At 39.5% G+C, this 11,134-nt stretch overlaps 1 long non-coding RNA gene across 1 annotated transcript; it reads right to left on the bottom strand.

The window, feature by feature from the left end:
* Window positions 1-967: 967 nt before the first annotated feature.
* Window positions 968-2,039, bottom strand: LOC148030545 (uncharacterized). The gene is made up of 3 exons (XR_015692279.1): window positions 1,779-2,039; window positions 1,521-1,608; window positions 968-1,447 (listed from the first exon to the last, which is right to left on the bottom strand). It is a non-coding gene; the product is annotated as an uncharacterized LOC148030545 (long non-coding RNA).
* Between the last annotated feature and the right edge of the window lie 9,095 nt (window positions 2,040-11,134).

Below are 11,134 nucleotides of genomic sequence, written 5' to 3'. Positions count from 1 at the left end.
TCACTAGAGGCACTTCCTCTAAGAAGCCCTACTCTAGCCTTGCATTACAAGAATACTTGACTGATGTATATTGATAGGAGTTTCCAATGAGAATGAAAGAAAAGTAAAAACAATTTTCATTATATACACTACCATTTTTGCTACTATATACACTAATATACGCTTCAAAATCTTCATTCATACTTACCAACTCTCACTCACACACACACACACACACTCTCTCTCTCTCTCTCTCTCTCTCTCTCTCTCTCTCTCTCTCTCTCTCTCTCTCTCTCTCTCTCTCTATGTGTGTGTGTGTGTGTGTGTCTTGCATATACACTAATATACGTGTCAAAATCTTCATCTATACTTACCAACGACTCTCTCTCTCTCTCTCTCTCTCTCTCTCTCTCTCTCTCTCTCTCTCTCTCTATGTGTGTGTGTGTGTGTGTGTCTTGCATATACACTAATATACGTGTCAAAATCTTCATCTATACTTACCAACGACTCTCTCTCTCTCTCTCTCTCTCTCTCTCTCTCTCTCTCTCTCTCTCTCTCTCTCTCTCTCTCTCTCTCTCTCTCTCTCTCTCTCTCTCTCTCTCTCTCTCTCTTTGTGCGTGTCTCTTGCATTAATGTCTTCAAGTTGATTTTGGTACATGCTTTAATGTTGGTGAACTACTATAATATGTAATGCACATCAAATGGTTGGGGAGGAATCCTCGAATATATTGATTATATCAAGTGATAATTGAAGAGAAGGACTTTGAAAAATCCATTCGACACACTATTTCCACATAAAAGGGTACCATTTGAGGGGGTATTCACATTGGAATAGAAAGAATTAAAAAAGTATGCCTTTAATTGGTTATGAACTCACAACCAATGATATTTTCAATTAGATTCAGTTATGCATAGTGTGTAGCAATAGCTGCAAACCTTGTAACCTATAAATATGTTCCAAACAAAAGTCCTTAACAAAGATGGTCTGTATGAAATCAAATTACAAGTAGTGATATATTATGCCCAAACAATCATTCATCCCCTAGGTTGAGAAATGTAGCTCTCAAAACTTGTATGTTAGGATGAAAACATTATGATGCAAATATAATAGAAAGAACCACTTGTTTCGTTAAGGGACCATTATTTCTAGGAGCTATGCAATATGAGTGAAATTATAGTGATCACGTGGAGTTGTGCAGCAAGACCAGATCCAGTATCTAGTAGAAGTGTGAAAGGCAGTAGTCGCAGTCGTTGGGTGGGCAGAACTGATGGACATATAATGGCGGTGGATAGGTGGTGATGCAGGAGCTGCAATCCGATGAATCGGGGCAAGTTGTGTCTACCTGCGGTATGATCTCCAAGTGCTTCACGCCGCTCCTTTTCTTGAGCTCTTCGATGACCCGATCTGCATCGAATTTGCCTTTCAAGGTGACCTTGTCCTCCTCTTCCATGCAGAAACTATCCAGATCTGTTGTACATTGTTAACAATCTCTCTCTCTCTCTCTAAGATTGACAGACGAGCATATACGGAATCTACTTACCCTTCATCGCAGCTAGTGCCTTGGCCACTTTTGAGCGGCACTTCTTGCAGTTTATGTGGATTCTGATAGACAGAGTCTGATCTTTCACCTGCATGCGCAGCATTCAGCTTATTACTGATCCTCATCGTCTAATTCATCATATTATTACGATGGCGGCACTCATATCCGCAGTATATACTGTTGTAATTGCAGTGATTTGGCGGACGTATTATCACTAATCTACTATATATCAGGTGTTCGAGGAGAACAAACACGTGCATTGTTGCAGCAGCAGTTGTTGCATCCATGACATGGGTTGCAGCAGCTGGACATGATGACGGTTTCGGCGAATACTGATTATGTCGTTAGCTGAGATCCAGATCAAGTGCAGGCACAGAGAGAGAGAGAGAGAGAGAGAGAGTGTGTGTGTGTGTGTGTGTGTGTGTGTGTGTCAACAGCGCACAGAGAGAGAGAGAGAGAGAGAGAGTGTGTGTGTGTGTGTCGAGAGAGAGAGAGAGAGTGTGCGTGTGTGTGTCAACAGCGCACAGAGAGAGAGAGAGAGAGAGTCGTAGAAGTAGACGACGCCTGAGGCTAAGAGTCTTGTAGAGAGAGACTGGTCATTGACTTGGTTATTGATATTCAGGAAGCCCCACAAGAGCGTGACTGACTTCGAAGTCTTCAATCATGTAAAATATTTTTAGAAACCAGGGACAAAAATGGATATATGGGTTCTGGTTTCTCGGGTCTTCAAAAATGGAAACAGAGTGCGGTACCGTGCGGCCGTGTTACTTGCTTGTGGAATCACTCGAGGTCACCCCTCTGCTCTTGACCCCGCGAGCTTGGAATGTCCTAGCACCTCCTTTCCAGGTCACACAGCGTTTCGTAATCTACAAGATATGGAAAATTATGTATTGCCTTGAAGTGTTTTCCCACACAAGTCACCCCTCTTTCTTTGTTCAATGTTCTTAGTCCTCCTGGAGATGTCAAGCTACAATCCATTGTCTCCCCATAGGGTTAATACATGAGAATCTTGTATAGCACTTTTGTTTAATGCTATTTATAAAACCTCTAGTCACATTTTTAGTTGATGTTTAGGTTGGCCTTTTACATAGCCCTTTCTATCACATAAGCACCATTACGTGTCATATTTTTTATTTTCAAATTCGCATCTCCCTATGCGTATTTTGTGGAGTCCAATGGTATGACACATCCCCTTCACCTAATCTCACTTGTCATCTCAAATAAATTTTGGCTAACCCCCCATTAACATTTCGTTCTTCGAATTTAAAATTCCACATGTATATATACTTTGAAACTCCAAAATTTTAAGAAACCCCTTCCATAAGCATGCACTATCTCAAGTAAATTTTTACTTGATCCCCCCAGCCCCAGTTGTCATATAGACATTAAAATTATTTCCATTTGCAATGTTGAAAGAAGTGAAAGGTCTAAAGAGAACAGAGAGTATGGACCTTTTGCATACAATAAGACTTTAAATTTCATGCCTAGCATTGCCTTCACTAACGATGTTTTTTGTACTCTTTTAGGGTGTGTAAAGGTTGACTTAAGGTTAACAAAATTACAAGCAAAAAATTGTCACACGTGTGTATCAAAAGTGTTTGTAGCTAATCATATGTCGAGGTTGGCCCCTAACATATCTCTTTTTATCACATAATTGCCATTATGTGTCATCGTTTTTATTTTCAAATTCACAACCCCTTATGCATATTTTGTGGAGTCCAAAGTTATGACAAAACCTTTCAGCTAAATCCACTTGTCATTAAAATTAATTGACAACCCCCCAATGCACCCATCAAGGTCTTTTTCTTCAAATTTGAAATTTTACATGTATATATACTTTGAAACTCCAAAGTCTCAAGAAACCTCTTCTTCTATAAGCATGCACTATCTCAAGTAAAATTTTACTTTATTCCCCTAGCCCTAGTTGTAATATAGATGTTAAAATGGTTTCCATTGGCAATGTTCAAAGAAGTAAAAGGTTTAGAAAGAACACGGAGTATGGACCCTATGCATACAACCAGACTTTCAATTTTATGCCTAGCATTGCCTTCCTTAATGATGCTTTTTGTACTCTTTTAGGGTGTTTAAATGTTGACTTCACATTAACAAAATTACAAGCCAAAAATTAGCACACATTTTTCTATATGTATCAAATGTGTTTGTAGATAACCATATGTATCTATATATCCTTGACACTTTATAATTTGATTTGGGATCCACCCTACATACCCTACCTTAAAATTTTTATGTAGCATTTGATGCCTCAAATGGCCATGACACCCAAAATGAGCTTCAATTTTGAATAGTGCGTACAACCCACACTCTTCCAATTATTGCTTTCCTAATATCATCCTAAACCTCTAGATAGTCAGCATTAACAAAAATCATCTATCACATGCACGTTTGAGCCTTTATATATAAATTCCATGTACAAATTTCTAGAGTTCTTTCAGCCTCTTGATGTAAACTAACATCTTATTGGCATATCCATGTTACTAATTATGATTTGAACACACCCTCCACCAAGAAGAATTTTCACCCCATCTTATTGGCATATCCATGTTACTAATTATGATTTGAACACCCCCCTCTACCAAGAAGAATTTTCATCGATACATCCCTTCATACAAAAACTAAAAATTTGTATATCCCTAATCATATGGTATTAGAGAAACAATCTAGTGAGTGTATCTTGGATATGTGCATCACATGAGTTCACCCCAAGAGGAGTAGTGAGGAAAATATTGAGGGGTTGAGAGGAGAGTGGTGAAGGGGAGGGATGATGGGGATACTGGAGAATGTGAGAGGGGGAAGGGGGAGAGTGGACAACATGATGGGTTAGTCAAGAGGTGGAGAGGAGGAGAAAGAGGGTGAGAAGTGATTATGTGGGGGCAAAAAAGAATGATGGAGTGGGAAGAAGGGTGGGGGAATGATGAAAAAGAGGGAGACAAGGAAGATGGTGATAAACTAAAGTGTATTATACCCTTGAAGGCACAAGAGGTCTCCTTTATAGACCATTGGTTGGATTATAGTATTTGTTAATCCAAGATAATCATTACCGTCAATTTTAAGGGAAAAAGTGCCTTTTAATTAGCATTTTCTAATGATGAGATTAGTGAATATACCAATGGGACACTAATATGCGTATTCCAATGTAGCATTTGACTCTATATTGATTTAGCCAAAGTTTCTCTAACGATGAAAGTGAGCCTCTAAACTTATCCTCACAAAGCAATTCCACCCAAATGATCAGTCCTTGACAATGACATTTTTTTCAGGTCCTCTTTCCTTCCTTTCAACTTATTGATATGACTTTTTGAAAAGTGGGGTACTTTAAAGTTGCTTATCAGATGTATAGTGGGGTTCTCTAACGAAACAAATAAGTCTTACCAAAAAACATAAGAACTTGCTAGCTTGAAGCAAGCAACCACCGCTGGGGACCAATATTTTACTTCATGCCATCATCGAACCCAATTGAAGGGCAACTTCTCCCAAGTGTGCCAATAAATGGAGAGCTCGTTTCTAACTCGATGCATCATAAAGCTCGTGAGTTGCAAGAGGCGCGACCTTGCGATAGAGGCCATGGAAAATAAGCTAGACAAGTTGAGAAAATTGTAGAGATCTAGGTCCGTGACTTTAAGGCACTCCATGTAGCCCTTATCTTTGAAGCTCTTTAGCTCTGCATATAGTTTCTCAGGATGGCTCTTATGGAACACCCTGTGGAAGTGGACCATGACGTGCCAATAAATGGAGAGCTCGTTTCTAACTCGATGCATCATAAAGCTCGTGAGTTGCAAGAGGCGCGACCTTGCGATAGAGGCCATGGAAAATAAGCTAGACAAGTTGAGAAAATTGTAGAGATCTAGGTCCGTGACTTTAAGGCACTCCATGTAGCCCTTATCTTTGAAGCTCTTTAGCTCTGCATATAGTTTCTCAGGATGGCTCTTATGGAACACCCTGTGGAAGTGGACCATGACGTGGGAAATGCGCAAAAATAAAAATCAAATGAACCATGCATCGGAAGGACATGGAGCAAAAAGGAAGCATGGCAGGGGAAGATGGAGGTCAAGGCTGGCATGTCTGAGTGTTGTTCCGAAACAAGAAAGGTGCGTTCTCATGGAAAACCGTCCAAGTTACCGAAAATGCTTCAAAAATTAATAACTCAAGAACCGGCGATCGGAACAAGGGTTAGTAAAAAGAAAAAGTGTACCATTGGAAGGGACAAACAGGTCGATAAGGGGAGATGTGGATTCCGGGAACGTAGGGTATGTTCACATGGAAAAACATCACAACAAGGGATAAAGGGATAAAGAGAATGAACGGCCTCGGGAATGGGGTGAAAGTGGATAGGTGGGTGGGGAAGGGACCCCATCAAGGTAAAATCAGGTCATGGCATACATGCAAGTTTAATGTGAGACATATGCAGGGGGTATGTACCATAGACACGTAGGGACTCATCCCCACACTAAAAACCTTAATGGACAGGGTTAGATGCATCAACACAACCTAGGACTCGTCAAGCGACTGGACTCTGACATCCCCACACTTAACACATAACATACACTTTCAATCATAAGGATAGGGTTAGAAAGCTTGGCCCGCTTTGCATATGGTCGAAGGAACTGTCACTGCTACTGAAGGATTGGAGTTGATTGTAGGAGGTACCATGGCGAAGAGGACAATAATGTGATTGCCGATGATATTGATGAAGTTATTGAGCAATATAGCAACACATCTGATGGTGGGATAGAGTTATTTGTTTCGTTACCTCTTGGTAACATAGACCTAGAAGTAGATAGTTTAGCAAGGGCTGATCTCATTGAAGATGAGATGGATCATTCACTGTAACATACTTAATTTGCTTAATGATTCAATGTGTATTCTTAATTCTATGGTTTTTATCATGCACACACGTGTATACTCAAGAATCAATAGTCAAGTTTAAAGCTAAATTGAATTTTTCATAATAAAAAGGAAGTATTTTTTATCATCTTTAAGTAGAGAAATTATGAGATACATGCAATGCTTGCTACTAATTGTATAATAAGATTTCTATCGCTTGCCGCTAATTACTTATATCAGACTTGTCAACTGGAGGAACTGCCATTCATTAGAGAGCAATGCAAAAATAATTATTAACTCTGGTTTTTTTATTATATTAAGTCCAATTTCAGGTGGTTAAATAATTACGCATCTGAAGACATGTCTATATTCGCCTCTATTTACGCGGATATATAGATGCAAAATTCATGTCTATTTACACGCTCTTTTACATGCACATATAGACGCAATGAGAGACACACCCGACTTTGCGTGTCTAACATGCCCGTCTATGTCTCGTTTTTGTTGTAGTGTTAGAAGGCCTTAAAATTGGTTAGGAGAGGAAAAGTCCACAAGAAGGCTTTAAGGACTTGTGGGAAACCTTATAGGAAGGGATTTAGGTGGAATTCACGCGAAATTGGGTGGAAGAATCCCGAGGAGGAGGGAAAAACAAAGGGTATGAAAGGGGCACATGAAGGGCTTTGGATTCTCGGGGAGGGGGTGTTTTAGTAAGCCCACATGACCAGGGCTAGAAGGCTTTTCTTGAATCCCGAGGGGGGAGGGAATACGAACCCTCGTAGCTAAGGTTTCCAAAAGAACCTCAGAAAGGGGGAAAATGGGTGTAGAAGACCCTTAAGAGTGGATTTTTGTGTGGGGAGACAAAGGGTATGAGGGGGCTTTAAGAAGGACTTTTTGTATGGGGGAAAAATAGGCTTAAGGGCCACATGAAGGCCCTTCAAGGGGAAAATTTGGGGGGAGGGAAGGGGGATTATAGGGCCCCCCCTTAGAAGCTTCTAGAGCTTCTAAAGAAGCACGTGGGTTTGACTATGAGCTGGTGGTGGCGACAGACAGCAGTTTGGGATTCACGGCAGTGCCTCCCCTTCTTCTCCACGGTTGCGACAACGTCCTCAAACTCGTAATTGATTGGTGGCAGGGCAGCGTCTTCAATCTCTCCCTCCCTCACAATTTGCACACATAGTCTTACTCTCTCCCTTTATGCAGTTCGACGGACTCCCCTTTATGCTCTCACGACAGTGCCTCAACCGTCCGCTCTTAGCCTGCACACCTTCAATTTATATAGGTGAGGGGAGGGGGATCCTCCCTCCCCTGCGTGGCATCACGCATGCCCTCTTCCCCCTTGCAAGTTCCATGGAGGAGCTTGATCATACCTTCTATTCCCCTCCCCCTCCAACATGACAGTCGACTGGGGGGATAAGGGGAATAATAATAATAAAATTGTCATTGTACTATTATTTATCCAAATCAAATATTCTTATCCCCATGACCTCTTCCCAAGAGGGGATTCATGCGACATCTGCAATTTCGGAGTCCCGGTTTTTGCGAAAGGAGATAATGCCACATCGCATCTAAGTTCATACCGTCCGGGATCCAATGCCGAGAATTCACATGGCCTCAATAAATATTTTCGGTAGAAATATTACAGAAAGGTATTGGTAGGAGGGAATTATAAGGATATTTCACACTTTGTGGAATCATGGAGTATCTATCTAGTGTATTCAATAGCAAAACATAGATATAGGTTACAACTAGTTTGTCCTTTGTCCCTTCATATAAATGGCTAGTAGATTAATTGGTCATCATGTCCATAGGACTTTGGCAAATTAGATACCTCATTCTTACACATGATAATTTGATAAATCTATTGGAAGAAGAGCTCTACATACTAAGGAAACCCAAGCTATATGCAAAATCCTCTTGGCAAATATATTTTGCTATTATGGTTATGTAGGCATGGTTACACTGGATAGAGGGAAACTAGATGAAGATGATGCTCATGTGTTCTTCTCTATATTGGAAAGTAAGCTTGCATTAACTTTAATATATAATCTAGAGGATAATGAAAAGAGTAAGAGGGGATATCCATCTATCTTTTAGGCATAAGCAAAGCCATGTAGAGGCAAAGGAATGGAGTGGCCATGATTATTACCATATGTATTATGAGATGATCCAACAAATAGTGTGCAATGACTAGACATATGCCTATTGAATTTATGTATGGACAAAAGACTATTATGTCTATTGAAGAGATGACTGCCACATGGAGTGTGTTACCTTGGGAGAAGGGGCTTAGTAGAAAGGATTTACTTTCTCTACTAATTCGACAATTAGATAGGAGACAAAAAGACATTGAAACAACACTTACAAGATTGAGTACAGGAAGGCTTCACGATAAGAAAAGATTTGATAAGAAGCACATACTCAAGCCAAGGGCAAGAGAGGAAGGAGATTGGGTGCTAGTTTCTAACAATAGTTTAGATAATCAACATAGCAATATTCAAAAGGTCACAAGATAATGGTTTGGTTTGTATGTGATAAGACATGTGCATGATAATGCTATATGTTTTCTCACTAAATTAAATGGGACAATGTTGATGATTTTAATTATAGGGAAGTTGATTAAAGTCTTCAAGAAATATGAGTTTGATGCATATGAGGCACCAAGGCTAGATATAGATACTTTCTAAGACACTGTTGAGAAGGAAATGAGGATGACACATTAGGGGGAATATAAACTCAAAAGGGCTCTTTATCTTAATAGTAAATGACTATCCTAATTATACAAATTTTAAGGTGTGGACCTATGGGAGAGTTGGTGGTATGCCCATTTTATCCACTCTAATTTTTCCCTTATCTCTACCACTTATAAGCTTATCCCCCTATGTCCCCTTTTACCCCCCCCCCCCCCCCTTCCCTACTTCTACCACTCTATGTCAAGTGTATCCCATTGGGCATCCAAAAATGTGACCCAAAATTTGAAACCTCTCTCGCCCTCTAAAAATGGATACCCCTCCTTAAAACCTCTTCTTATGTCATATATAGTTAAAAAAACATTTTTTGGTATCTTCTTATAAGATATGCTTCCAGTTTGATCATTCTCTTACCTCCATTCCAAAAATCTTCTAACCTTTGTATGCTCACACAATCTCCAACTTCTCCTAGCCATACCATAAATCATACAATTTCTCTCTTTCTTCCATGGTCATTATCTTACCTTAATTACACAAATTTATCATCTTTCTATACTGGCATATCCATATCTTCTCTCTTTCTTCTTAGCATAGTCATAATGACATAGTCCCCAGCTTCTCCTAGCTATAGCCACAAAGTACCCAACTTCTATCTTTCTTCCATAGTCATTCTCTTACCTCCATTTCACAAATCTTCTCATCCTTCTATGCTCACATAGCCATAGACACATAGCCCCCTAGCTTCTCCAAGTCATAGCTACATCTATTCCTCTCTTTCTAAGTAGTATTATTCTCAAATCCATTCCAATAGCATCTACATGTCAGCAAAGGTGACTGCATGACTCCATATCTACTATCTATGTACAAAATACAAAGGATGAGCATGGAGAATCATAAATATCATTATTCAAGAAGGATTCATGGGTCTACATGAACCCTTTAGCAATAGAGCCTCATCGAGTTCGTCATTGTGGTGTACTGCACAATCATTGGAATGGAAGAATGCTTGGGTTTTAGGAGGCTCAAGATGGTGGTCTTGTTGCATCAATTCAACATGTGTACAGTGTGAAGGACTTGAACCTCTCTCCTAGGACTACTCAATAAAATTTTCCATCAAATTGTATGTCACTTATTTTATGTTCTTAACTTCTCATATGTTTTTGAGGCTTTGATTTCTTCTCTCTTGTTAGATATTTTTGCTTCAAATCGTTTTTGGGATCAACTTGTGAGAAGCTCATCTAGGATATGTAAATCTCTACATGTGAATGTGGATAAGAGAATGCTAATTAGAAAGTTATCACAATCTCTTTTACATTGCAATATTTTTTTAAATAATTTCATGTATATAGTGCCTACATCAGTTGATTCGTATAGTTCTCTTGAACTACTTTGTTCTCCATCTCTCAATTGTTTGGAATAGCCTATTTCCGAATAGTGGATACTTCAAACATTAAATTTAAAGATGGTACATGATATTCATAGCTTGCTAAAATTTGGGAGAGCTTCAGGATCAGTGGGCCTTTCATGGTTTATACCGATTCATTTTTTTAATTATATCTACAAAAAAATTAGTATGCATTAATATCCCTCCATGTTCATGTAAGGATGTAAATGAGGAGTTTCTTAATTTCAATTTTGAAGAAGGATGTGGATGCATGATGCAACATACAAAAATGATTCATTTTTCTCCTCCAGAGTTATATCCATCCTTTTTTCTACTCGATTTTCAACCACCACATTTCTGGTCAATCTATCATCGTCCTTCAGTGCCCATAGAATACTATTGTCTAAATCCACCATCGGTAGCCACTCTGAAATATGCATTAATGCCTTCGACACTAGTCAATACTTAGCCATGATACCTTATGGTAGAGCATCTCACTGTCGTACAAAGTCCTTGAAGATTTTCATGAAGTGATCTAAGAAGAAAATCCGTCGTATATGGACAAGTCCTGCAATCTCCAATTCATCTACGAGATGCACCATGAGGTGAGTTTGTATCATGAGTATGCTCGTGGGCACGTACTTCTCCGAGACAAACCATCTCTACCACTCCCCACCTTGTAGATTCAATAAGGGGTGTCT

Source organism: Lygodium microphyllum, chromosome 10 (genome assembly GCF_053477565.2).
Source record: "Lygodium microphyllum isolate KBCC chromosome 10, Lygodium_microphyllum_v1.1.10, whole genome shotgun sequence".
Classification (NCBI taxonomy): Eukaryota; Viridiplantae; Streptophyta; class Polypodiopsida; order Schizaeales; family Lygodiaceae; genus Lygodium; species Lygodium microphyllum.
This window is presented reverse-complemented; position numbering and strand designations above follow the sequence as displayed.